Raw genomic sequence first — 26,492 nt, 5'->3', positions numbered from 1 at the left:
TTATTATAAAGTAAAATAATGATGTATTATTACAAATTCAGATGTAAAAACAGTATTTTTAAGCATCTCTAAAAATGTTGCAAGAATTGTCGACGATAGGATACCTTGGAGTTGTCCTGCGCTCGCTTCTCGCCGGTCATTTCTCAATTCTTGAAGGTTTGTTGAAATCGCAAGGTTCCCGCGTGAGAAATACAGCTACCGCGGGCGATATCGCGATGCCTCGGAGTGCAGCTCGCTCCTGAACGTACTTAATCTCAATGTGCCATCAACATGCAACCCCGCATACCGGTAGATCACCCTCTGCCCTCCTCGTCTTTATCGCGGCTGTCATGAGTTATGAGCCACGGTCGCGGCGGACGCTTTTAACAACTGGGTGAGCACGAAACGAGCATAGAAAAGCCGCACATTCTTCTCGCGGGTATTAATCTTCCTAGATTAAGCGCACGCTTGTGTCGTGCGACGGGGCGCGCATTTAGCGCGACATTAAGACAAATTTGCGCGGCTCGCCTCTCCCGCCGATCGTCCGGATAAACCGAAATTAATGAAGGAAGCGAGCTGACGAAAAGAATTGGAAACTGGTAAATTTATTGTCATCGCAGTAACGCCATGATTTTTAGAATGAAATTTAGAAGAAATCAGAGTACCTAATTTTCAAAAAAGTGGACACTGCATACTCTTAATATTTTTTTCGAGATGTTACGTTCTCATGGCGGATTTAAATTCTTCGATGAGGAAACGTGTCGATGCCAGTTTGTCAATCACCGCGCTGATGATCGGGATTGCACCGCGTGAAACCGCCTTTAGGCCGAAGACACGAGGAGGAAGCCGCGCGCGAGAAAGGAGACTGCGTGTTTCTCTCTCTCTCTCTCTCTTTCTGTGCTCGTGCGGCGGCACAGTTCAACTGCGAAGGTCGGTCAATGGCCAACGGCTAATGACGACGGGACAACGCACGCAGGAACGAGAGAAAGGGCGACGTAACGCGCGGCACGGTACCAGAATATCATTACGTTCAATTGCTACCCTGGCGATGTCATCCAGCCGGCCAGATGTTGCATGTCAATGCACGTGGCGACAGTCCCATCGCGCGAAAAACGAACGGTACGCGGGAAGGGTGGCCAATGGGAAGGGCGAGCGAGAGGAGGCTTAGGGGGTGACGTCTCGCCCACCGCTTTGGAGAAGAGTTTGCTGGATGTCGAGGAGCCGTAACAAGATTATTCGCCGGCGTTCCGTGGCACGGCAAGCCTGCGGCGACAAATTTCGGCACTCAGGGCGCGGCTAATCTGATTATGGAAATGAGAGTTCGCTCCGCAAATTTCTCTTCGCGAATTCCTCCTCGCGAATTGCGCCCGAGGGTTTAGCGCCGACGAGCTCGTCTCGACGAACTTTTCGCCGGAAACGGGGAAGACAAGTCGCGATCGACGGGGGAGGATTGTGGTATCTCTCGTGTCTTCATGCTTCGTCTCCTGGCGCGCGATGTATGCGGATTGTTACATTCTATCCAGCCGACGCTGGTTTATTTAATTACGTTTACCGGAAACGGTCAAGAAGGTGATGCATGACTGACATCTTACACTTTATGTCCTCCGATTGATTTGTTTTACTTTAATTGCTCGCCTTAAGTACCTCCGCGAGGGTACAGGTGGAATTACCAACCGTTATCGTTAATTGCTGACTACATATCCTGTGATAATAATAGGGGACCGCAATGCATGTCATTATTATGTCAGTAACGAGCGATCAGTGACTCCTACTCGACGCGAAAATAACCCGCAGCACACCCACAGCGCGACGATGAAATATCCTGTATCGGGAGACGGAGTCGCGGAGAGCTGATCATGATCGTGACTGACCGTGTAACGGATCGTTACCGCGCGATTGCATCAATGCTGAGACTAGCTTGAAACTAGAGATATCTCGCGTCGTTCCGCGATTCGTAACTGACAGGACGAAACGGCGCGCGACGTTTCGCAACGCGTAACGTCCTCGTCCTTCCACTCGGCGGCCATAAAAATGGTACTAATGGGTATATTAATTCCCGGTCCCGCGTAGGCTCGTAGTGAAATACGGCGTTACGTGTTACAAGCTCGGGCGACGACCACGCCGTGTCTCGCCGATATCTCCCCGAATTCCTACCTGTCACAACAGACACGCGCGACGTGATCTACCGGCGAGAATATATCCGAGGACGAGAAGCCTCCTTCACCGTGAAAGGAGGAACAGGATCGGCTGCATTCTTCACCGAATGTCGCGCCGTAACGAGATTACACCGAGTCGCCCTTTCGACGGAGCGGGGTTCCCGATGTTCCTCCATTTAGGACGCAAATCTGATTATGATAATAAAGGCCTCACATCTCGAGTTTCGCGAATTTACACACAGGGAACCATCGTATAGAGCCTTTAACGTGGATCTGACACAACAAAAATCTCCTCCTCCTTCCCTCCCGTTCCGCGATTACGCCACGATCAGCTCCGACAGCTGATTGTAACGTAAGTCGTGAGGCTTATCGTTCATCAGCCACCGGCCATTAACACGCGAAAACACGATCAGTTTCTAATTTCTCAACGTGAGCGCATAAGTCCATGGTAATTCCGCTTGCTGCCATAAAATTGCGTCTTTCCCTTTCGTCGCGACGCTGCATTCCCGCTCGAACAATGTCGCTGTTTTCGATACGCAATCGCGATTTCCGATACGCAATCAGCGGATCGAATTAACACGCACAACCTTCACGCTCTGCTTCTCTTTTACGACGTGGCGGTGTCGCGAATCTGGTGGCTTTGAAAAATTCGGAGGAATCGTCGAGACGAGTCGAGCTCTCGATGTTCTCATTTCGGTTATGAGAACAAACAAGTGCAGTGCGATTAAAATGTGCACGCCAACGCACTAAAACGGAAGAGATATAAGCGGAATTTCTCGACTTCTGATGTGATTGCGACGGCATGTCGATCACCGTGGGCAGCATTGACTTTCGCCCCACGTGCGAGCAGGACGTTGTTGCGGTGCAAATGATCGATAATTGCTACGCACATACCGGTCGACGGCGCGCGAGTGTGCTCGACAGACGAAAGAAAAAGAGGGAAAGATTTATTAGTCGAACCTACTTGGCCGAGTGCATTCTGGAAAGTGTCTTACAAGGGAACCTCGCGAACTCGAAAATTCTGATTTTGATGAAACTTTATGTACATGTAGGGGGGGTTAATAGATGAATTTAGAAATTTTCCGTTGCGGCCCAAAAACGGTTTTAAGGGGTGAAACCACTCTTCATATGTAAGACGGCTTTTTGCTTTTCTCGATACATCTAAAAAAAAATTCGACATATCGAAAAATGATTTATACAAAACTTTCATAGTACAAACGCCTCTATTTAACCACATTACTAAACTTTTTTAAAAATTACTTTTTTTCAAAAATTTTAAAAATTATTATTTTTAAAAACTTTTAGTAATGTGGTTAAATAGAGGCGTTTGTACTATGAAAGTTTTGTATAAATCATTTTTCGATATGTCGAATTTTTTTCGAGATATATCGAGAAAAGCAAAAAGCCGCCTTACATATGAAGGGTGGTTTCACCCTTTAAAACCATTTTTGGGCCGCAACGGAAAATTTCTAAATTCATCTATTAACCCCCCCTACATGTACATAAAGTTTCATCAAAATCAGAATTTTCGAGTTCGCGAGGTTCCCTTGTTAGTCGCGCGAGAGCGATTTCAATTTGGCTCGAGTCGTTGAATCGCGTCGCGGAAATTGGCATAGACTTGAGAACGACTTCAATTTCTCCCCCCTTTCGTCTCGCGCTTTAGGAAAACCGCGATTTTAAACTGTCATTTATTACAAAATTCTAAAAGAAAATTCTAAAAGATCATCTTGATATTACGAACGCACAAAAATACTCACTGATTGTTTCAGTTGTAAACGCGACAACCGAACGTTGTTCCTCTGAATCGCGAGAAACGCGATAATTATGCATCGACGGGGCGGTGTGCGTCCACTCAGCAAGGACGTTTGTCGATAATAACGTGAAATTCGATAAGTCGATTTCATTTATCAGTAGTCGGGTAATAATGACCGCGCGATCGAATTATCGCAAATTAATGAAGACACCACACTTGTAACATTTCGCGCCACGCCTTCCAGCCTGTGCGTGGGCCGTCCGGTATTATTTGCATATTCATTAACTGGAAGTGTCTTCTCTATTGCTCCCTCAGTGAATGCGTGAAATTATTCGTGCTCGTGGTCTGTATACGCGATCGGCATGAGCCGTGCCTCAGTTGTGAAGTATCGTTCAATAAAACCATGATTCCAGAAATGAAAATGCATTCTCCACGTCTGGAATACTCGCTCCTATTTTTATACAGCTCTCTTTCAGATTTGATGCTTCTAATTTGTTGCGTGGAAAAAGGGATTCAGGGTTTGGTTTTCCGCTCTAGATCCGATAAATTAAAATAATCTGCAACAAAGTATGCCAGTGCGAAAATCCGAGAAAAATTTAAATTTTGGATTCATAGAAAATTATCGAAGAATAGAATTTGCGTTGATAAGCGGATGAAGCTTGCATTGTTCGTTTTCTTATCAGTACAGTGTACCATTTCTTGTGTACGCTTCTTTACTCCTTATATGCTCTTTGTATCACTGGTGACATATGATCGTTACGTAAGTTCAAATAGAATTACGAAGCAGCGTATTTCGCTGTCGAATTTGTACGTACGTGTATCGTGATGATGTGAGTATGTATGTACATTACGTTCATTTCTCTTAGCTAAGCTTTTTAATAATTTACTTATCAAGAAGAACAAATAATCGATTATTTTATCGAAACAATTCAACATACAAAACAGAGTTGAAATATAAAAATAATGCATTATGCAATATAATATTATACATAATTCAGTATAATACATATTTAAAAATACCAATTGACATTATAAAGTAAGCAAAAAGAAATACATAAAATAAAACCGAGTAAATGAGCGTGTAATGAACTGCGAGAGAGCGTAGTACTGACCGGCGAAAAAATTGCTTGCCTTCGATGATGATTATCGTGTGTGATCGCAGTTCAACGCCATATAATCAGCCAGTAAAACACGGTTTGGTTATTGATTGAGCAAATGCAGAATAAATCGATCAGGCCCGAGCAAATAGCTCGCAGACATGAAACAGGATACTAAGTAAGCATGTCCTTCGAGAAAGCGGAGAGGCGACGGGGTGTTTGCGTTTTGCAGGGTAGCCTGAGTGAATGGTCCTCTCATAACAGAGTGGAGTGAATGAAGCAATTGTGCTGTATTGCAACTTTGAATTTGCGCACGCAGTCGGGCATCTTTTACGCGCCACGAGAAAATGCGTCGAAACGAATTACGGCTACGTTAATTCGCAAATATTTGCCCGCGAATTGATCGAGTGGATATTCGAATGCGAATGCTACATTGTAGGCAGCGCGTTAGCAAACATTCGGATTCGGAGCTCATGTTATTTCAGCGGAGATTCGATCGTCTCCCCAAGTAACTTTTTCACTTTTGACACTAATTATTCTGCCTACGAATTCAATTCGTGCGAAGCTCGAGTTGAGTCGAAATGTTCCGCGAATTGATATGAACGCTTTCATTTTTGCGGCTATTTGATTCGATATTCTTACAAGTAATTTTTCAAGCAAATTTTTCTTACCGCTTTCTTTATTTCTTATTTAATTTATTAATATATATACACAGAATATATCGTAATATAACTATGTTTTCGCAATAGAAAGCAGATATCTACGTGTGTTCCTGCGCGACGTGCAAGTCGTTTCTTACGCACCGGAAACGTTCTCGTTTGCCACGCTAAAAATCTGTTACATCGCCTTTTAATTACACGTATTCGCTAAATTGTCACCCTGATTTCTGACTCTCATTCGCCGTAATGCCTGTCATAAATTCCAATCGCTCGTAGCATCACTTGACGCAGCGAGAGAACTTCTAATTTCGGAAGCAGCGCGTAACCAGCATCGGGAAATAAATGAAATCAATCAACTTGTCGACGCGTGAAATGTACAAGTTCATAAATTATAATGACGCGAAACGGGACGAGATTTATCGTTTTTTAATGCTGGACACTGTACGAATGGATTTTGTGCGACCATACAAATCTTTCATAATAAATCGCGGTAGCATGAATCGCTGAAAAGAAGAAAATCAACAGGTAATTTGATTTTCCAAGAGAAACTGCAATAACTACAACAAGATACATTTTCACTGGAAAATATCGTGCGCATGGCTGCTCTTGTATATTTAAAAATTATGCTCTTATGTGACGTAATTCTCATACTCCTTCAGGCTACGAAAATAATTATCAGAAAATATAATATTTATAAAAGAATTTCATCTCTTATAAATATAAATCCTAACATGGTGCACCTAGAAGGTGGTCGAGGATCGCAAAAGCTATTGCAAAATGATCTTGCGGTTTCGACTGCCAGTCGACATAAAGCAAGTTGTGTTGCAACTGGTGGTGTGTCTTTAAGCTGGACGCACACCGAAATGTTTAAGACGTTTCTTGGATACTGCGCCTCTAATCGTCAGTCGAGAGAATATATCCGGTGCTCGTGATAGTGCGGAGTAAAAACTTTACGCCCGTCGTAAATGTCGCCACGAATATTTCTTTGCCCGTGCTTGAAAAACTACGATGACGTTCATCCGATTAGTCTAATCCGGCGGTATGATTTTAATGGAAATGCGCGATTCGTCGGCCGTGGAAACTAATGCTAAAACCGGTCAATGAATCCGCAATAAGATTCGCCTGAGCATTCCTCAGTAATGTCGGTGATAAGAAGCATGCTTGCTCTTCCTTCCTCTCTCTCGCATTCGCGAAATAACATCGCGTACAGTGTTTTATGTTCACTTGAATATTAACATAATAAAATAATCTCAATGAGGAAACGTTACTGATAATCTTTAATGCTCTGCTATCTATTATACTTCATAAATTTTCCGTAATCATCGTTATTTTATACCACTAATCTTAATAGAATTTGCGTTTATGTATTTCCCGTTTAAGATTAGTCCAATGTTACATCTTCAAACTCTAACCCTAAGTTTTATACATCACTAAAGTACTGAAAAAAATTATTCCATTCAGGCCTTCCTTCCGGAATAATTTTAAATGAAATGGCATGTTAGCGTATCTCTTGCTCGCCTTGCTTATCGAGATCTTGAAATCGATTACTTTTTGCCGCGGAAACGAAAGAATAATTTCTTTGCTCCATTCAATTCCTATCGAATCGATCAATTGACGGGTATGGATGTTCCTTTATCATCTCCAAGTGTATCAAGATTCGTTCGCCGTAGTATCGTTTCGCCTATCGAACGGGTGTAAGTTACACGATGGCCGTATCGCAATATCGTTTCACGATTCTCATTCAGAACAGTAACGCTCGAAACAAAAGGCGCGCGAAACGCGCGTAAGATAGCCACGACGTTATAAAGAGCGAGAAAGATCGTCCTTTCGTGCTCGTAATTACAGTAACAACATTCAGTGCATAATTTTGTCATCACTGTCGCCGCGTACGTACACCACGCCGCCGCCTTTGCGGCTATCAATCTGCATCGATAAACTGGCGCGCGACAGGTAGGCCTCGCATCTCGTTTCATTGTTACAGGAAATTACAGTCATAACTCGCGCGATCGGTAGCGGAACCGATAAGAGTTCCTCCCCGACGTTACCTCTTTCTCTCGTAGCATTTTGTTGAATATCATTAATTTCCGCTTCCGCTCGCGGCCGACCGATGTTGCGGAACGATGTTGCAAGCGCCAGACTTTAATTTTAAAATTGTCTCGTTTTTTTTTATTTCCAGGAGGATTTAAAGAACAAAGTTTAGTGGATAAAATATGCAAAAGGCCATTATAAATTATATACCGAAGGCGCGATAATTTAGGTAATTAGAGTTAATAAATAAGGATAATATTATAAATAAGGAAAATGAGGAAAATAAATAAGGAAAATAATTATTATTATTTTTGATTAGAATGTTATGTAATAAAATATTAAATGATGTACTCATATACATACATACAATGTTTCGTTCGCTACCGACGATCATCCGAATCCAAAATTCTCCGATGATTCACCCTTTAGTTGCGCAGCGCAGTCTCCGAGTTTATTGTCGGTCCGCAATTTTTTACAGCTAATTGGATACATCTTTTTACGCGTTGCACGTTGCCACGGGAATGGGAGTGACGAGGCGCTCTGCGTTATTTACTCCGTTCATTAATTAACGCTACGGGCGCGCATTAGCTACAGCTTTACGCTGCACAATGCTGCGCCTGTTGCTGCGCTCTTGTGGCCGGGTAAAAGTAGCGCGACGGGCCGACCGCGAGCGGATGAAAAAGACACCGCGCCGGGATCATCTCGGTTACAAAAGTGTTAAGGAGCTTTTTGCCAGAATATAAACGAGGTAGAGGCGGTGGCGATCCCCGCGATACGTCGATCAGCGCGGTGGATGTCACGCTCGCGCGTTGTATGCCCGATCCGCATACCTAATGAGAATACTGAACCGTCTCCATAGATGGAAAGCGTTAACTATCTGCTCTTCTCGGTAAGGATTTCACGAGATGAAATGATGAATAGAAAATTATGTTTCACCGTGTAACACACGCGAGGAGACGGTCCATTCGCGACTGTCGCACTCAAATGCGAAATCGCTGGGCAAGTCGCGCGAGTTACTTCCACGCCAACTTATAAACTTAGATTGTAAAATAACAAACAAATTTTTTTAGAGCTTTATTAACTGAAGAGAAGGTTCCAAATATAATTTGGATTGGAAAATAATGTAATTTTGCAGCTGCGACATGATTCATTCGCTGTTCGAAACGCGAAGCTGATCGTGAGAATTCCGCTTCGAGATATCGCGATCGCGTCCCCTCGAGCTGACAGAATCGGCGCGTAAAGTCGTGGTCCGCCACGCTTTAAAACGCGAATCCACGAGGGGTGTGAGAGGTGGACCCCTAATAAGACCTACGAGACCCTTCGACCTGCCGCAACACGGCAAGCTTCATGTTGCGGACAGTCGGCGCGTAATTACTACGAGGTGCGACGAGACGGTCTTCGCGCGGAGTCATCCTTCTTGATCCCGGCCGACGAGGGAGGTGATGGGCGATCATCCATCATCGCGCGCGAGCTTCCCATCTGCCGATAGGAGGCCGGAACTCGGCGCGAGTGCGAACAGAAACCACGGGATCGAGATTCCCGTCGAGATCTATCTGCTCGTCCGGACGAGACGAGTCGAGTGCGGCGGCCGAGTGCTCTTAAGTGTCCCTTGACCTCGCGCTTCCATCGTTCTATGATACACGAGTCTCGTCCGACCACGACAGCATCCGAGTCCTTATTAGCGATAACGTCAACCCCCTTGGAGAATCCACGACAGGCGGACGTGCTCCCCGTTTCCTCGCAGACAGCTCGCAGACATGGAGCGAACTGTCTGCGGGCGGACGCTCTTCAAGACGCTTTCGTGGAAGCGTGGGAGCGCATAAGCCTATCGCAGCGTGTGGCAAATCGTTCCCCAACCGATCGGGAACTCTCGTGCACAGAGAAGACAGGCGTTGGTTCTGTTTGGATAACTGTCGGTGGTCGCTTGGTCGACGTGGTCATCCGCGTGATTTGTTAGAGCAAATTGAAATTCGGACGCAGCCGAAGACCCGCGAATGTATCGTGTGCGTCACCTGGAGAGACAGATCGTTTAGGATCATCGCGAGTATATACACTATTAAGAATTTATTGAGATGACTATTGTTACGTACGCGAGGTATCACGGGACGGATAGCACATCCACGAACACACAAAAGAAGAAAGCGTCTGTTGTAACGGCACAAAGTTATATATTGGGTTGTTCGGAAAGTTATTTCGTTTTTTCAAGGAAAAATGAAAGGCGGTTTTTTCATATTTAGAAAAAATTTTATTCAGTGATGTATTGGCCGTTTTGTTCCACTACCTTTCGCCATCTTTCTGGCAACTTTAAGATTCCACGCTCATAGAAGTCCTTCTCCTTATTGACAAAAAATTGAAGCAAGTGATTTTTGACGCCTTCATTTGAATCGAAGTTTACATTGTTCAAAGAATTTTGTAGAGACCGGAACAAATGGTAATCGGATGGTGCCAGATCAGGAGAGTATGGTGGGTGTGGTAGCACATCCCATCCAAGCTGTAAAAGCTTCTGGCGAGTGACCAAACTTGTGTATGGTCTGGCATTGTCGTGATGGAATACGACACCTTTCCTATTCGCCAATTCTGGTCGCTTCTGCTTGATGGCAGCATCCAATTCATCCAGCTGACGACAATACACTTTCGAATCAATCGTCTGGTTGCTTGGTAGTAGCTCGAAAAATACGATTCCCTTCCAATCCCACCATACAGAAAGCATGATCTTCTTTTGATGAATATCTGCCTTGGATGTCGATTGAGCGGGTTCATCTTGCCTGGACCATGATCGTTTTCGCTTAACATTGTTGTAAACAATCCATTTTTCATCTCCAGTTATGATTCGCTTCAAAAATGGTTCATTTTCTTCACGTTTCAACAATGAATCGCAGATGGTAATGCGTCGAATCAAGTCAATTTCCTTTAAATTGTGTGGAACCCAAATATCGAGCTTTGAAACGAATCCAAAGCGTTTCAAATGATCGTAAACGGTCGAATTCGATAAATTTAACTTTTCAGCAATTTCGCGTGTTGTTATGCGACGGTCTGCATCCACCAGAGCCTTTATTTTCTCGTCATCAGCTTTAATTGGCCGACCTGAACGTGGTGCATCTTTCAAATCGAAATTTCCAGTACGAAATTTCGAAAACCAATTCTGACACTGACGTTCACTCAATACATCTTCTCCGTACACGGCACACAATTTTTTTCTCGCTTGCACTGCATTTTTACCCTTTCGGTAGTAAAAAAGCAAAATATTACGAAAATGCTCACTTTGATTTTCCATGTTTGATGCGATGCCAAAAAACAATTACTTGACAGATCGCAACACAATAAGATACTAAATGACGTCTGAAATGTCAGTTGTCAAAATATAAAACGAATTTGCCGCTTAGAGTATGGTTAAGTATCGAGGAACGCGACTAACGACATCGCTTTGTGAAAAACGAAATTACTTTCCGAACAACCCAATATAATTGAAATAAATTATGTACACTATATATAAGTTCAACTCGCCGTTTTAATTCCGCGAGCGACGGAAAGTATCAACGTGGTGATTCCGCAAGCGACGGAATTTATCACCGTGACGATTCCGCGAGCGACGGAATTTGCACGCACTGAAAGAGACGGACTTTGCGTTTAGTTGATTGCCAGAAAACTTTTGATACTTTGCAGACTGACTGTGAAGTGAGTCCGCGGATCGCTTGGAGCTCTATTTGTAGAGCCCGTGAATTTTGGCTAGGCCCAATCGATTTCAAAGTTTTGGGGGTGACCCCCGCGTGCCGCACGCGATTGGCACATGGTTGGGCCTCACGCAGCCCGATGATAAGGAACATGCGCGGAGCGAGCCGCAGGCCGAGCGATTGGCCGTCGCCGTCTGACGTCATCTCCTCGCGCATGTCTCCTGAGAAAAGTCGCGAGTGAACGGTTAAATTGCGGTTGATGTTTGTCTCGATTTTGCGGGACAAACAGCGTGGAAAGAAAATATTTGTCCCGAATTTCCTTCTCGATTTCAATTCTCGAAACTTCTCGAATGACTTTATGAGACAAACATCACCCGCACAGCTATTGAATGATCAATTTCTCAGACGATTCGGTTTCCGAAAATTCCTTTAATGCAATTCCGAACAACTATTAAGAATTTAATAAGGCAATTTCGCTGGAAATTACCGGATAATGTCCGAGCATCGCGGATAAGCACTCAGAGCCGGGAACTATTATCTAATGTGATACGGTATCTCGTCGACTCGGCCGCGATGCGAATATGTGGATTGGTGACACGATAACGAGACGATCTGCGCTCGCGATGTTCGAATCGCGCGTCGGCATAATAGCGCCTGATCTAATTGCATGCTAATTACGTCAAGAGGTCTCCCGAACGCGATTATCGGATCCGATCATCTCGAGGCGTCGCGAAACTTTGTTCGAGATTTAAGTCGCGCGTTTATCAGAACGCGAGGCCGTTCGCCGGTCTCTTATTAATCCATTAACTTTCGAGCGACTCGCCGAGTATAATCGTTAAGGGTCATCGTCATGGAGAGCGTTGGCGTTTCGCATGCATCTCAGGACGCGGATTATAAGCGTCGCGATTTAAGTGGCTGATAATCAAGATTACCGAGTTGATAAGACTCCCGCCGTCATCGATAAGATACGATTGTCAATTAATATTCCGCGCGTCATGGGGGAGAGCGAGAGCGAGACCGCCATATGCGCGCCGTTATCCACAATGTTGCGCTCGCGTTAACACTATCATTTGTAATCTATCGGGTAATATCGGACGACGCTAAAAAACGAGGGATACATCTGTTGCTTGCCGCACGCACGTACACATGCATGCACTCACAGACGCACGTGCGGTCGTGTATGCGTAAAATGGATCCTGCGCCTCGGCAAAAATTCAAATCATTAACAAGCCTCGTTATCGATGCTATATGTAGATTGTTAGATTTATTGCCAGACGTCGGATAGAGACATTAGTAAAATGCGCCTTATATAATATAAAGGCGCGCGCCTGTTTTTTAAATGAAGTACGGCTGAAATGGCTGAAACGAATACAAATGAAATGACGCTGGAGAATGGAATGTACATATATTTAATTTCACGAAAAACGTAAAATTGAATGTAAATTAAAATATAAATTATTACACTTTGTGAAGCATTTGATATACTTCATTTTAAACTAACAAGTATGACTTGACAAAATACTCATTAATAAATATTTAAAAACCTTGGATGGATTATATCGAATTTTACAACATTTCTTAGCAAACATTTTCAAAACGAATCACTCGACCGAGGTTGTTATCTTTTCACACAGTTCACGAATGCGTTTATAGTGCGTCCGGTTGTGGAGCAGGAGAGTAACATGCACAGGAACTAAGGGACGATTTTCTCAACCTACGTGCTCGGAAAGAAAGGGGGATTTATTATAAGCCGACCTTGCGGCCACACGCGTGCACGATGCACGCGCGGGGCGATAAAACGCAACTCGCCGCGCGATATAACGTTTTATGGCGTCACGTTACACACGAACCTCAAGATTTATATAACTGCTATATCTACGAAGGTGAGTGACCCATTTACCGTGCCCGCGTTATCTGCACGTAGAGAAAGAGAGAAGCGACCATCCAGGCCGCGCTTTCTTTATATCATACTTGTCTACATGATGTCACAGGTGCGCACAGATGTTGTAAGTGGGTGGCTTGATAAGGTTCCGGATCATCGACTTCAATCACCGTATGTGCCGTGTTATAAATAATTGTAAGTGACACCACAAAGAGAGGATGATTCTCTCTCCTGAGAGTTTGATCGATCTGCAAATGAAATCCGCTGGTGAGCGCGCTATTGCAAGGAGAACGCAGACGAGACTCGTTCCATTTGTCAATCCGTGAAGAACGCTCAGCAATTATAGCGATATATATATATATATATATAGGATATAAACGAGTCGATACACCAAGAGACTAACGCTAAAAATCCCCGACCGCTCATGCCGTCGTGCTCGCGCGGAAAGGTAATTAATAGCGGGTCTCTAGCGGGTTAAGTAATGTGTCGAAAATGTTAATGCTCTCTCTCCTAGACGCAGCAGCGTAACGATTTGTCGTAATTCGTCACGACTCCTAGACGAACCGAGGAAGAGAATAAAAGTTCAAGGTTGTTAAACGACTGGGCAACACCGGTGTGAATCTGGCACCTGACTTTAACGAAATGACGATTTTCGGGCATATTTCGTTTGTACCTCGTTTGTACCATCGTTCGTTTTGTTTGTACCTCAACAGTTTAAAAGTTATAAGGGGTCAAAAAATAGCCAGCACCCAACTAAAAGATATCCGAAGTTTAATAATGCCATTCGATAGAGCATCGTTTGTACCTTCAGGAACCATCGTTTAAATTGTTTGTACCTCAACGGAACTGGAAGTACAGGCTTTTCAAAAAATAGGTCCAAGAGGTATCTTCGTCAATTTTTGAGATATCGCAAAATGGCTAACTTTTTAAAAGTTTGTACTTCCGGTTCCTTTGAGGTACAAACGATTTGAAAGGAGGTACAAACGGGTAGAAACTTTGCTCCTTCGAATGGTGTTGGGCATTTTCGGATATCTCTGCAAACAACGGAGGTACGAACAACTATTTGTTTTACATTGAAAATGCTGTACTTCCGGTTCCTTGGAGGTACAATCGATTTAAATGGTGGATTCTGAAGGTACAAATGATGCTCTTTCGAATGCCGTTAGCCGTTTTGCGATATCTCAAAAATTGACGAAGATACCTCTTGGACCTATTTTTTGAAAAGCCTGTACTTCCGGTTCCGTTTAGATACAAACGATTTAAACGATGGTTCCTGAAGGTACAAACGATGCTCTTTCGAATGGCATTATTAAAATTCCGATATCTTTTAGTTGGGTGCTGGCTATTTTTTGACCCCTTATAACTTTTAAACTGTTGAGGTACAAACGAAACGGACGATGGTACAAACAGGTACAAACGAGGTACAAATGAAATATGCCCGAAAATTTTCATTTCGTTAAAAGTCAGGTGCCAGGTTCACACCGGTCTGAGCAACTTGAACTAATAGCCATGCCGAGCATGGGTTGACCATTATTGACTTGGATCACCTCCGACAGATTCAATCAGATAAGCAGAACGAGTCGAGATCCGGCGGTACGAGCAGCTTTCGAGAGACAGTGTGGCATTCGCAAGTGACGGCGGTTTCACACTCGTCTCGATAAAAGTATCGACACTTGTCTGGATCTTCGAGATTCGCGAGAGGGCAGACTCGCTACGTTACGAGTACGTTACAACGTTATGTCATGCGCCGGCCTCTCGGTGATGATAAACGCGACGATGAAACACGCGGTTACCGCTGTTATCGAGAGCGCAAAGCTCGCCGGTTCCGTAAATAAAAAGTTTTTCCTTTAAACTGCTGCTCCGGCTTCTCCTCGATCCTCCGCCGCTGCTTCTTGCACTGCTGGCGGGAATATCGGTTACATTTACTTCGTTATTACAGGGTATAATGTTATGAGTGTAGATGTTATAATGAGGGAGGGAGCTAAAGAGAGCGGCGCAATGTTGCTCGTTTATTATCCAGTTATTTATCGGTGGAATTCCTGCATGCGAGCACAACAACAAGTTCGTGATTACCCGATACATGAAATCGCGTTGAGGCCGGAGATCGGCCTGATAACGCTTCGCAGCATTAAGTACTGATTAATTAAGTATTAATGCTTCATTCCGAGCTATAAAGTAGACATTGAAATTTACCGACATGCGGCCAGCTAGAGTGGACAGACCGTAATCATCGGCGATACATCGTGACAAAAGGTCGCCGTGGAGTCGGCATTCCGATCTCCAGCTGTTTCAGCTGCACTAGATACCGGAAAGCGTAATTAATGCACGCAGCCGATCGACTTGGTCTCTTTTTATTGTAATCAGATGTATTTTTTACGTGGGCATGTAATTAACTTGGACGTCGCGGAAGGCGCTACAAGATCGACCTCCGTCTATTCAAACAAGCTTAAATACCCGATGAATGTATTTTGTAGGAAACAAGCTTTGGATTCTCTTCATTGGTAAAAGCAATCTTCGTATTTTCGTCAATCCGAAAAAACATGTCATTATCTAATTTTTTTGCTTTATTGCTCATCAAAAGTAAAATTGCTGTGCCATGGATTCTTTACAATATTATTTAACAGCCTAAACAAACTTTAAATATAATCATTTTTAGAAGTTATATCATTCTACTCTTATCTTTATTTAACAAATTGGTTGATTCTCGGACATCTTCAATGTCTTTCATATCATTTTTCATAACCTTGACGTAGAACAAAATTAAACACAAATTATCATTTGCTGACGACTTTCGCGAAGCTTTTCTGATGCTGAAGAGCTGATGAGGTCTGCTTCTATCTCGAATGGCTGCACAAACGACGAGGATCTCTGTCGTCATACCTTCTCAAGGTTTCTTACGCTATCGTGACTTCGTTTGCTCGACCGGATTAAGTCGATGCTGTCGTCTCCCACATCGTCGTCGTACTCACCAAGCTGGTTACAAATTAACGAACTCGACGTGAACCTTACAAAGCCGCGCCGTATCCATGCCTGTCTCTAATGAGCAGACGAATGTGTCCCCGAAGTTTTACAGCGTCTAATCTCCTCAGGAATTTCTTTTGGTCGCGATCGCCAAGTGGCACCTCCAGAATTATTCTCTGGACACTACCGTACCGTATTCCAGCGCATTACTTGATATTCACTCCAAAGATTTACAGCACGCTATACACATATTCCATTTGTACTCGAAATCTTTATAAAATCTTTATAAAGAGAATGAGAAAATAAGGAAGAAATATCGAATCTCGAGATTAAAGTTGAATATTTTTCTCAACTATTTTCCGCAACTTGGATTCGTATGACTCGCAAGGCGAATGTTTTAAATAAATTGATCTCCGTCGAAAGTTGATTTTACCGCTAATCTACAGCGTTTACTCCGCTCAACAGCTCGATCACGAGCATCTGTCACAAGAAATCGGAATAAAAATAACGGTTACCGAATACTCGTGCCAACGATTCACCCATCTCTCGAGGGAAAATCTATAAAGATCCGCGCGCGTGATCGTCTCTATCCCCCGGTTTTGTCCCCGCTGGTGATAACGCGCGATAGTTTCCGCGGGTAGAACCGCACGATCGCGGTACTCGGCTTGGTCTGCCGTGCCGGAAGTGGATCACCCGGAGAGTGCATCCCGGCCGGCGGCCAGTGCCGCTATTTACATAAATCACGCGCATCCTGCGACGCCAGGAGCGACGAAACTAGAAGCGAGCGTGCGAGCGAGTAACGGCGCTCGTCCGGAGCTTCGGTGCTTCCTCGGGTACGTCTGGATCACCGTGGAAGATTATAATCAACGTGCTTGTCGGCTCCCGAGCGAGATCTTCAAAGACCGCATACAATGGAACGAAGGGATCGCTTTCCGATCACCGCGAGGATTCCTTACAGGCGAGCTCGGCCGCGCCTAGCTGCCGAAACACGTTCGTCTTGAATACAGATGTCTGATTACTTTCGTCGAGGATCAGGCAAGGTAGAGCGCGAATCGAGCGTTAGCATGCAAACGAGAGCGCTCGATGACGTTGGCGCTTTATTCGATTCGCGACGATTCAGGTTTCTAAGGCTAACGTCTTACTTATCGCCCGACGAAGCTCGTAGCACGGCGCAAGCATACATACACATGGAAGTGGGTTTACGGCGGTCTTTCGATTGCGCGTACATGGCTGATACGTTAATAGGTAGGGCTCGTTGCCATGCTTATTCACATTAGCAACTAGTGTACGTATACAGGAAAAATAAGATTAAACGATATTCAAACATTCTGTCATTAATATTAAATTCTGCAGCATTTTGCGCTGTACGTCCGAGAAAAATAATTTGAAATCCAGCGGAATAAAAAATTTAATTTTAGTGCTGGTACCACTCGCGCGAATTTTCTTTTACGTCAACGCGTTATGAGAATTTCACAGCGCTGATATACACGAAACGATACGTAAAAGTAAGCGAGAAAATTCATTCTTTACATATGTAAATCGATTTAATTGCAATCGTCGTTTATAATCCGCGATTCGTCCCCCTGCAGCATCGTTTGTCCGGGTCGAACGTCCGTGTCGAAAAAGCTCGAGTACAGTAAGCTTCGTGACCGGTCCTGGGGCCTCTAATGGCCGCGCGAACAAATATCCGCGAGCCGTGACTAATGGGTTAATTATTTCTCAATTTTATCGGCGATTAAATCGATGCCCCGTAAATTCTCGTCGTACAATAAAACCCGCAGAGGCGCGCGCTCGTTGATTACGCCGAGAGACGTAACGCTGAACTCGGCCGGTCAACTCGTTAAGACGCGCGGCGCCGTAACTCAGGGCACTCGCGGAACTCAGAAAAGGGTGGAATCGAGTGCCAACTCTATTGTGTTCCGTGACTTACGACGGCCGGCCGGCCGTCCCGCATATCCGTGCATCGTTATATTATACCGTTTCGCCGTGTTTGCTCCGGCGCGACGCGAACATCGCGCCTTAGAAAATAGCGTCGCTAACGATAAAGGGAACGGCGGAATCCTCCTGCGCGGGCACACGGTATGGATTAGCATCTCGTTAGGATAACACGTGAACGGAAATGAGATACGCCGGATTACAGGAGAATTATAACGGCCGTCGCGCGATCCGCGCGTACGAGTTAGTCGCACAATTCGCGTTCATTAATGAAGCTCCCCGCGACTTTGCTACCGGGATGAGTCACGTCGGCAAATCGTCAGGTGTGACGTTTTGATTATTTAATCAATCTGCCACCCTCCCCCTTCACGAAAGATTCAATTCAATTCGGTAATTATGTACTTTAACGGACCCAGCCCCGATGACCTTGACCTTGACATATGTTGTCAAGGTCACCCTTCTGAGTGACCTTGAAGAAGTTTTAGCCGTCGCTCGTTGTTTGTTAAAAAGTTATAAACAAAGAAAGTTTAATGATTTCGCACGAATTTTTAGCTGTCCACGTGAAGCAAGAACATGATACTGACATATATTACAAAGGTTACCTTCCCGAATAACCCGCACTAGGTTTTAGTCGTCGATCGTTGTTTATGAAAAAGTTATTAACAAAAGAAATTTCGAAAATATAGTAGTTATTTTGAAAGAATATTGAATATTGAAAGATATAAACGACGAATATGTATATGAACGAAGAAAGGAAAGTCATTTAAAGCAGTGAATTGTTAATATATAGAATAGTTTCTTTTAATATAAGTACAAAGTATTCTTCACTTTAACCAAAAGCACAAACAGTTAAATACAAAGTATTCTCTGCTTTAACTTAACCTAACCTAACCTAAGCTAAAATTCTATCAAATATACTCTTTCGTAAACGTATATGATATCGTAAAATTATGCTTTATTCATTAAACATTTTTGTTAATAACTTTTTAACAAACAACGAGCGAAGGGTGAAACCTAGTGCGGGTTATTCAGGAAGGTGACCTTTGTAATATATGTCAAACTCAAGTCCTTGCTTCGCGTGGACAGCTGAAAATTCGTGCAAAATTATTAAACTTCTTTTGTTAATAACTTTTTAATAAACAACGAGCGACGGTTAAAACCTCTTCAAGGTCACTCAGGAGGGTGACCTTGACAACATATGTCAAGGTCAAGGTCATCGGGGCTGGGTCCGTTAAAGTACATAATTACCTTCAATTCTAACTCGAATTCTGAAGAAAAGTTTGAATAATCCGCGAACTGAAACTGTGTTGTGTAAAATATTCCTAACGATCTCCTAATCTTCTAAAAAGAACCAGAATACAATTTGCAGTAAGCAATTGAGATATTTGTTATACATGAAACTTGATAATTTTAAAATATAGTCTAATCAATATTTTCGAGAAGTCAATGAAACTAAATTGAAAGTTGATCTAATTAATATTAGAGTAACATTCCCGTTAATTCGCTCTCTTCAAGAGAGTGAATTAAAATACGATATCAATTGCTCTACAAACAAGTCGTTCTTATGCTCTTCACATTCTGGATCTCGTCTATCACAGCTGGCTTCATTTCTGCCACCTGTACATACCGAGCATGCCGCAAAGCGTGGATCAACAAAGCGTGGATATGAGAATCACGTCGATCGACGTGAACCGATCGTTCCCTTCGCGAAGCTGACAAGCCGCCGACCAGGCCTGCGAACGATCACACCGGACGGTTTTGCCGAGGTGTCGCTTTTAATTTTCGTGAACGTCACTCGTGCCGATATACCGAATCGACCAGTCGCTGACGTCCGGTTCGATCACAGCCAAACTCGGCGGCAGGGTCTTTGGCCTCGGCATCTTGGCGTATTAAGGGGGGAGCCTGCTTTAGAACGCTGAAAATAAGGTATATTTTACGAATTGTTTTTGGAGAAACTATACAGCGGATCATTATAAAACTTTGATGCATTTATTAGTACATGTTTAAAGATAAAAAAAATTATTTTTTTATTTGAATATATCGCTTGTAGAGGTCGTCCTGGAGAAATCTTAGTGCAGCCGCGTCGCCGGCATTGCAAATTGATGAGCATTCTCCTGCCTCCAAATTTCGTCTAAACTGAAAAATTGAAATATCTTCTCGTTATTTATGAATTCCCATCGTCGATGAACCAAAGAGAGAAGAAAAAAGTTGAAAAGTGCCAAAATGGTGGAGCTTAGAACACAAAAGTACGATTTTTAGGCAAAGTTGTTGAACTTTTTCATGCAAAAATAATTGTTTAACTTAATGTTTTTATGAATATTAAAGGTTCATCGACGATGGGAATTCATAAATAACGAGAAAATATTTCAATTTTTCAGTTTGGATGAAATTTGGAGGCGGGAGAATGCTCACCAATTTACAATGCCGGCTGCACTAAGATGCCTCTAGGACGACCTCTACAGGCGATATATTCAAATCAAAAAATAATTTTTGTTATCTTTAAACATGTACTAATAAATGCATCAAAGTTTTATAATGATCCGCTGTATAGTTTCTCCAAAAAAATTCGTAAAATTATACCTTATTTTCAACGTTCTAAAGCAGGCTCCCCCCTTAAGGCCAAAGACGGAAAGGGCTACTGTCTTGCTCGACCAGGCGATCTCCGCATTCGGTATCGGCATCACGCGCCGCACTAGAATCGAGAAGTTATGATAATGAAAGTCGATTGAGATCCAATCGTGGACCGCTTGGTACAAAAGATATAAAAGATATAACGGGAGGGAAGATCATCTTAATGCTTGAGATCGAGAAGAGCGATCCTCTCTCTGTCTCTTATCTTGCTCATGATGGGATATTTTATTCTAACTGCATTGATAATTCTGCTAAGTCTCTTTCGACGTTTCGTCGAGATCGGATTACGTTGCGGCGGATGCTGTTAGTGACAATAACATTTCAGAAGCGAACAATCGGAGATGAAGAAACAATCGGACGATCGAAAGAGAGAGAGAAATGAGGAAACTTCTTTTAAATATTTTACGATGATTACGCAATTTCTTGAAGACTAATGTCGCAGCTGTGAAGAATTTGAATGATGTCGGACTTGGAGATGATGTCTGCAATGAGGGAAATCAGTTAATCAGACGCTGAGCGTAGTTTGTGCACAGGAAGGCTAGTCATAACACTTTCATTCGATAAATAGTCGTGGCTGTCTTTATTACGTTTACGGACTGGTTAAGCACATCAGCATTACGTGTAATATTACCGTCCCGACCCGGAGAAATCACACTCGCCCATCGTCGTAAACGCATTACGAATGTATTGAGGCTCTTAATGGCTGATTGCAGTTAATGAGCCGATTAGGCGAGCCGGAGAATCAACGTTAATCCCGATATCCCGATCATTTAATTGCCACGATTGCGCAACAGTAATAAGTAGTAAAACGCGACGACGGGGTGTTCGCAAGTGCTGTTGAAAGAACTCAAAGAGGAAGCTGTGCAGCGTACAAGGCGTGATGATGACAGTGGTAGAACCGGGCAAACCCGCCGGGATGATCATGATTTTACGTAAGACTCCTCGACCGTGTATCCGTGTACCCGTGACGAATAACGTCGCGATACGAAGAAAGGAGAAGCGAGCAAGTGAAGTAAGCACGCAGGACACCCAATGCAGAATAATCCGGGGTCGGGGTTAAAAGCGTAGGCGAGGAGAGCGAAATAAATCATTTGCATGCGCTTTTGTGGCGCGCCACGTGTTTACACGCCTACGACGCAGCGTATCGATGATTTTTTCCGGATACCTTTGTAAGGAAGATGTCCGATGCGCGATTTAATGAGTCATTTTATGATAATCGCAGAGACAGATGCGAGAGAGGAATTATAATAGCGCAGGCGGCAGTCCCTCTTAATTGATATTTGATGATTTCAAGAAGGAGAAAGTGTTTCTCCTCTTTCCCTGTCTTCTTGAGAAATTTCATGAGATAATGTAAAACGGGTATGTTAAATACATAGTAACTGTTCGTTTAAACATTCTTGTAACTCTACTTGGAACATCTCAAGATGAAGGTATATTATTATTTTGCTATACAATGCTTATTGAAAATTAAGTTCTCCGTTTTCTATTTTCGCAGTAGTTATGTCCGAAATATTTTAGATCAACCCTCACGCGGAACGTATCTATTATATAGCGCACAACAGATGTAGAAGTGGAAGAAGGATGTCTGAAGCCGCGAATGACAGGAACTCTCTTGGCGTGGAAGCGTGCAAGAAGAATGACGGCGTAGATTTTTGCGCGATAGAAATTGCAGAGTGTAGAATAGTTCGTAGGGCACGTAATGATCGGCGATATCGATGGGTGAATCGGAAATTATACGGCCGCGCGCGGTGTAAGGTATAAGGATGTGTACTCGAAACGCCGGCTTTATGCCGTTGTTGTTACACGCGGCTCCGTAATTATTCGCGATTAAGCGAATCGGATAGCATAGCATTACGGAGGGCCGATTTCATGCCGAGAGAGTCGCGATGTCTGCCGATAAGAGCCGTGGCGCTTGAAAAATTGCGTGTTACACAATAAATTGGAAGCAGACGCGACGAACATGCCAAGAAAAACGCCTCACGGATCTCGCTTTGGTAATGAAAATGCTTGCTTCATTTGCATTCATTCTCTTTACGCGCGTTTTTAATCACGAGCGTCGGTGCGATGAAACGCGACGAAACTGCTCCAATCGGAAATGCGTTCTCCAGTATAATAGCACCTTTTTAAGATCGCGATGAAGATAATGGCGAGCGAATAAATTAGCGCTGTCCAGCTGTAATTAATTTCGCATCGTCGTCAATGACCTTGCGATCATTAAAGACGGGAAGGCTGATCATCAGCTAATGACACCTATCTACTGGTCAATTTACATCGAGCTGGCGTAAACCAGTCTCCCGCGCGTTTATTTTCTCGCGGAATTTATGGCTTTATATCGGTCTTTCCAGATCCGAGGAATGTCATGAAATCTCTCAAGTATCAGCAACTCCGACTCGCGGGTACGTTTTACCCCGACTTAAGGTATAGATGGGATGTGAAAGTTGAATGCAAATAAAACTTAAAATATATTAGTAGGATGCAGAGCGAGGAAGTCGCACGTTAAGTTGACAGAAGTGAGTTCAACGTCTCGTTTAATAAAGTAATTACTCCGAATAATAAATTACTCCGAGACGTAGACGTGTTTAAAACTGATTCGGGATTTAATTCAAACTTACAATATTGCGAGTTTGATATTTTTTATCGCAAGTGGTCATCTTGCGGATCGTAGAAGTACAGATAATTTCATTAATGGAAAATACGTGTCATAAGAGCATCGGGAGAAATACAGGATCGTCAGTCGGACGTTTTTTCAAACTTGGCTCATTTATTTTCATATCTCACATTGGAATTGTACGAGTTTGAACTTTTGCTTCTGGCTGCATCAGCCGATGTGTTTGTCTCCTCATGTCTGGCTCGCCCCGCAGCAACTAACGATTTCTGTAGCGTCAAATTGACACTGCATTAGCAAGCACGTGTTAAGGAACAGACGGCGTTTGACGAGCGAGCCACCGTGTTACAAGACCTTCGACTCGGTTTCTGCTCCGAGTTAAGAGCAATCGGGTGTTCGTCCGCCTTTCTTTCGTGCTGGAAAATGTATAACGGCTTCCGTTCGGCTGAGAGCTCGTGTGCTCTGAGAAACGCGTGGAACATAGGTCGCAGTGGAATGCGCCGGTAAAATTCCTGTGAGCATATTACGCGTTTCTTCACAGAAACTGCATTCTTTCTTGAATTTATAAACATACACCTCTCTTTGCTTAAATTAGATTTAAACGTACACGCGACTGGCTTGGATGCATCGTGATTCTCAAAGCAATCTCTTTGTCAGTAGGAGTAATTCTACTGAAGATGCAGGCTTTATTGAAACGAAAAACACCCTCCGTCTGGAATATTGATAAAGGCCGTGAAAAGTCGCGGACGTGTAACGAGTATTAAATGAAGGCACGTGCCTAGCGACTAAAGTCAATTGAAAGTTATCACCGGCTTCTATATTGATTCAATAGCCGCTTAATAGACGCTTTCTTAAGTAATATTACGACGACGGCTGCTGCACTATTGCGCACTATATCAGTGTCTGGGAATGAAAACTGTTATTCCGCTTTTCTCAGTTTCCCAGAATGGAAAGTTGAATTATTTAAATATCGTCATTATTTCTTCTACTCCTTGCTCTCTGGTTTTACCACGTAGAAATGCACTTTATCTTCCATAACATAAAAATTTTGATTTTAAATCATATGAGACGCAAGATCCCGTGAGAAATCAGTCAAAAGTTGGCATAGATAATTTCTATTTTCTACTTTCTGTCAATTTTTCGACGGTATTCGTAGATATATGAATATTTCTTCATATCCGATGGTTGTAGGATTCTTTCAAAGAGAAATGTAAAGAAGGGTCTTTAGAAAGGGGAAAGGCATATTCGCGCGGGCAAGTTCGTTAAACCCTTTCGGCCATCGCGAGCAATTGGCAGTTTACTTAATCAATTCGTGCTCGGTCGATTCGCGAGGGGTAATTAGTGACTAATTAATAGTAGCCAGCGGAGCGAGTAATTGCTGCTTTCCACGGAGGATAGGGATCAGGCATTCCTCGGGGGTGGGATCGAGAGGGTTGAATAGGGGCCTCGTTAGATCGCGGGTCGGACGCGCGCGGCCGCGAGGAATGCGTTTTGTTTGACGGCAAATTGGGCTGGGAATCATCGGATTATGCGCTACACGAGTTTCGTTACACGGCTCGTTAACGTTAAATAAGCACGCCGTGAAATGGCCGCGCGCGATACCGTGGGTGTACGTACGAGGAAATGCCCCGCGAAAGAATGAAAACGACGCGCGCGTTTATCGCCGACTTCCCGCATTGTCGCATAAATAAATCGTTTGCTGAAGAAATGCACGCGCGCGCGTAATTGCGTATCCCTCAGATCTCTCCGCCGCGACTCGGTCGAGACTCGTATCTCTTCTTGGTGCTCAACGCGAAAGCGCATTTGCAGTCTAGAGTAATTCATGAGTTTTGATTAATGCCACGATATTTGCTTTTTATTGACTACTTGTATTTTTTTCATACCGGAGGAGATTGAGAGTTGTTAATATGCACTGTTGTTATTTGTTTGTTTTTATTACATGTGATACATTTGTCGTTTTTTATTTTTATCTCCTTTTTTAATCAGGGAATAATAATTACTTCTAATAAAAAGGTTCCTTTTAGAGTGCCCCTTACTTTTCGATCGTTCCTTTAAATGAACTCTGGTACGAGTAAGAGAGAATCATCAGATGGGATAACGGTGCACCTTCCGTGGCAACAAGAGAACGAAGTACTTTTATTTTATCGAGATATCTCGATTGTATCGAGTATACGCGTTGTGAAAATTGTAATTATTCTTTGTAATTACTCTTGACCTTTTCAGCAAACTGAGTAATTTGAGCAAAGTGAAAACATCTTGTACAAATTTTGATGAAAAAATAGTATGAAATTACATTTTTAGTTCGTTCTCTCATATTAAAAATTCTAATTACAGTTTTAATTAAATGTTTAGATTAATAATATTTTAATATAAATTCTTCTAAATTTCTGCATACTAAAGACTGCGTAGAGTCCGCGTTACGTATTATAAGAAGTTAATTTATATGTAAAGCTTTTTTTATCGGAAAAGCAAGAGATGCAAAGTGTGTCAAGGTGAGACAAGTAAAGCGTAGAAAAGACAAAGTCAGAAGGAATATTCACTTTTTTTTACGTAGTAACACGCACGCGACATAACGGCATGATATAAATTTCAGAAATACCAAAGAGGAGTGTACTATGTAGCAGCACGGCAATGCATCGTACGTTATCTCCAAATTAGTTATCTCATTAGTCGCATTAAACTTTCCGTGCTACGAACACGCCGCCAACAGAATGATTTATTGCTAGCAGCGGTACGCGCGGTCATATAAAACTCAAGAAGTACTTATATTCGCCGATTAGCAATAATTTACATGTCACGATTTCACAACATTACTTTCAAAATTTATGATTCCGGTATCCGATTTTAATATCAATATTTTAATGTCTTCCATATCTCTCATGTAATTTGAATACATCATCCACTATCACTAGTTGGTTTTACAATATGACAGTTTTCATTATAATAACGCCAACATATCACAGTTTAAAATTAGTACCTCAACACTTTCGCATAAATTTTAATTAAAGTAATATAAATTTCTTTAAAAAAGAAATTTACATTGGCGAATAGGAAAAGCAATATTAATGCAAGGATTATTAAGCGAGATATCACATTTTAACACGTTCTAGTTTGAGACATTCACGTCTTGGCGGC

General features: G+C 43.0%; 1 long non-coding RNA gene across 1 annotated transcript in view; it reads right to left on the bottom strand.

The window, feature by feature from the left end:
* Window positions 1-26,492, bottom strand: part of LOC109611347 — a 55,687-nt gene that overhangs the window by 27,124 nt on the left and 2,071 nt on the right. The gene's annotated exons all lie outside the window — the stretch shown is intronic.

This window comes from Ooceraea biroi, chromosome 11, assembly GCF_003672135.1.
Source record: "Ooceraea biroi isolate clonal line C1 chromosome 11, Obir_v5.4, whole genome shotgun sequence".
NCBI lineage: Eukaryota > Metazoa > Arthropoda > Insecta > Hymenoptera > Formicidae > Ooceraea > Ooceraea biroi.
The sequence above is the reverse complement of the archived record's forward strand: the minus strand, read 5'-3'. Positions and strand labels throughout refer to the sequence as shown.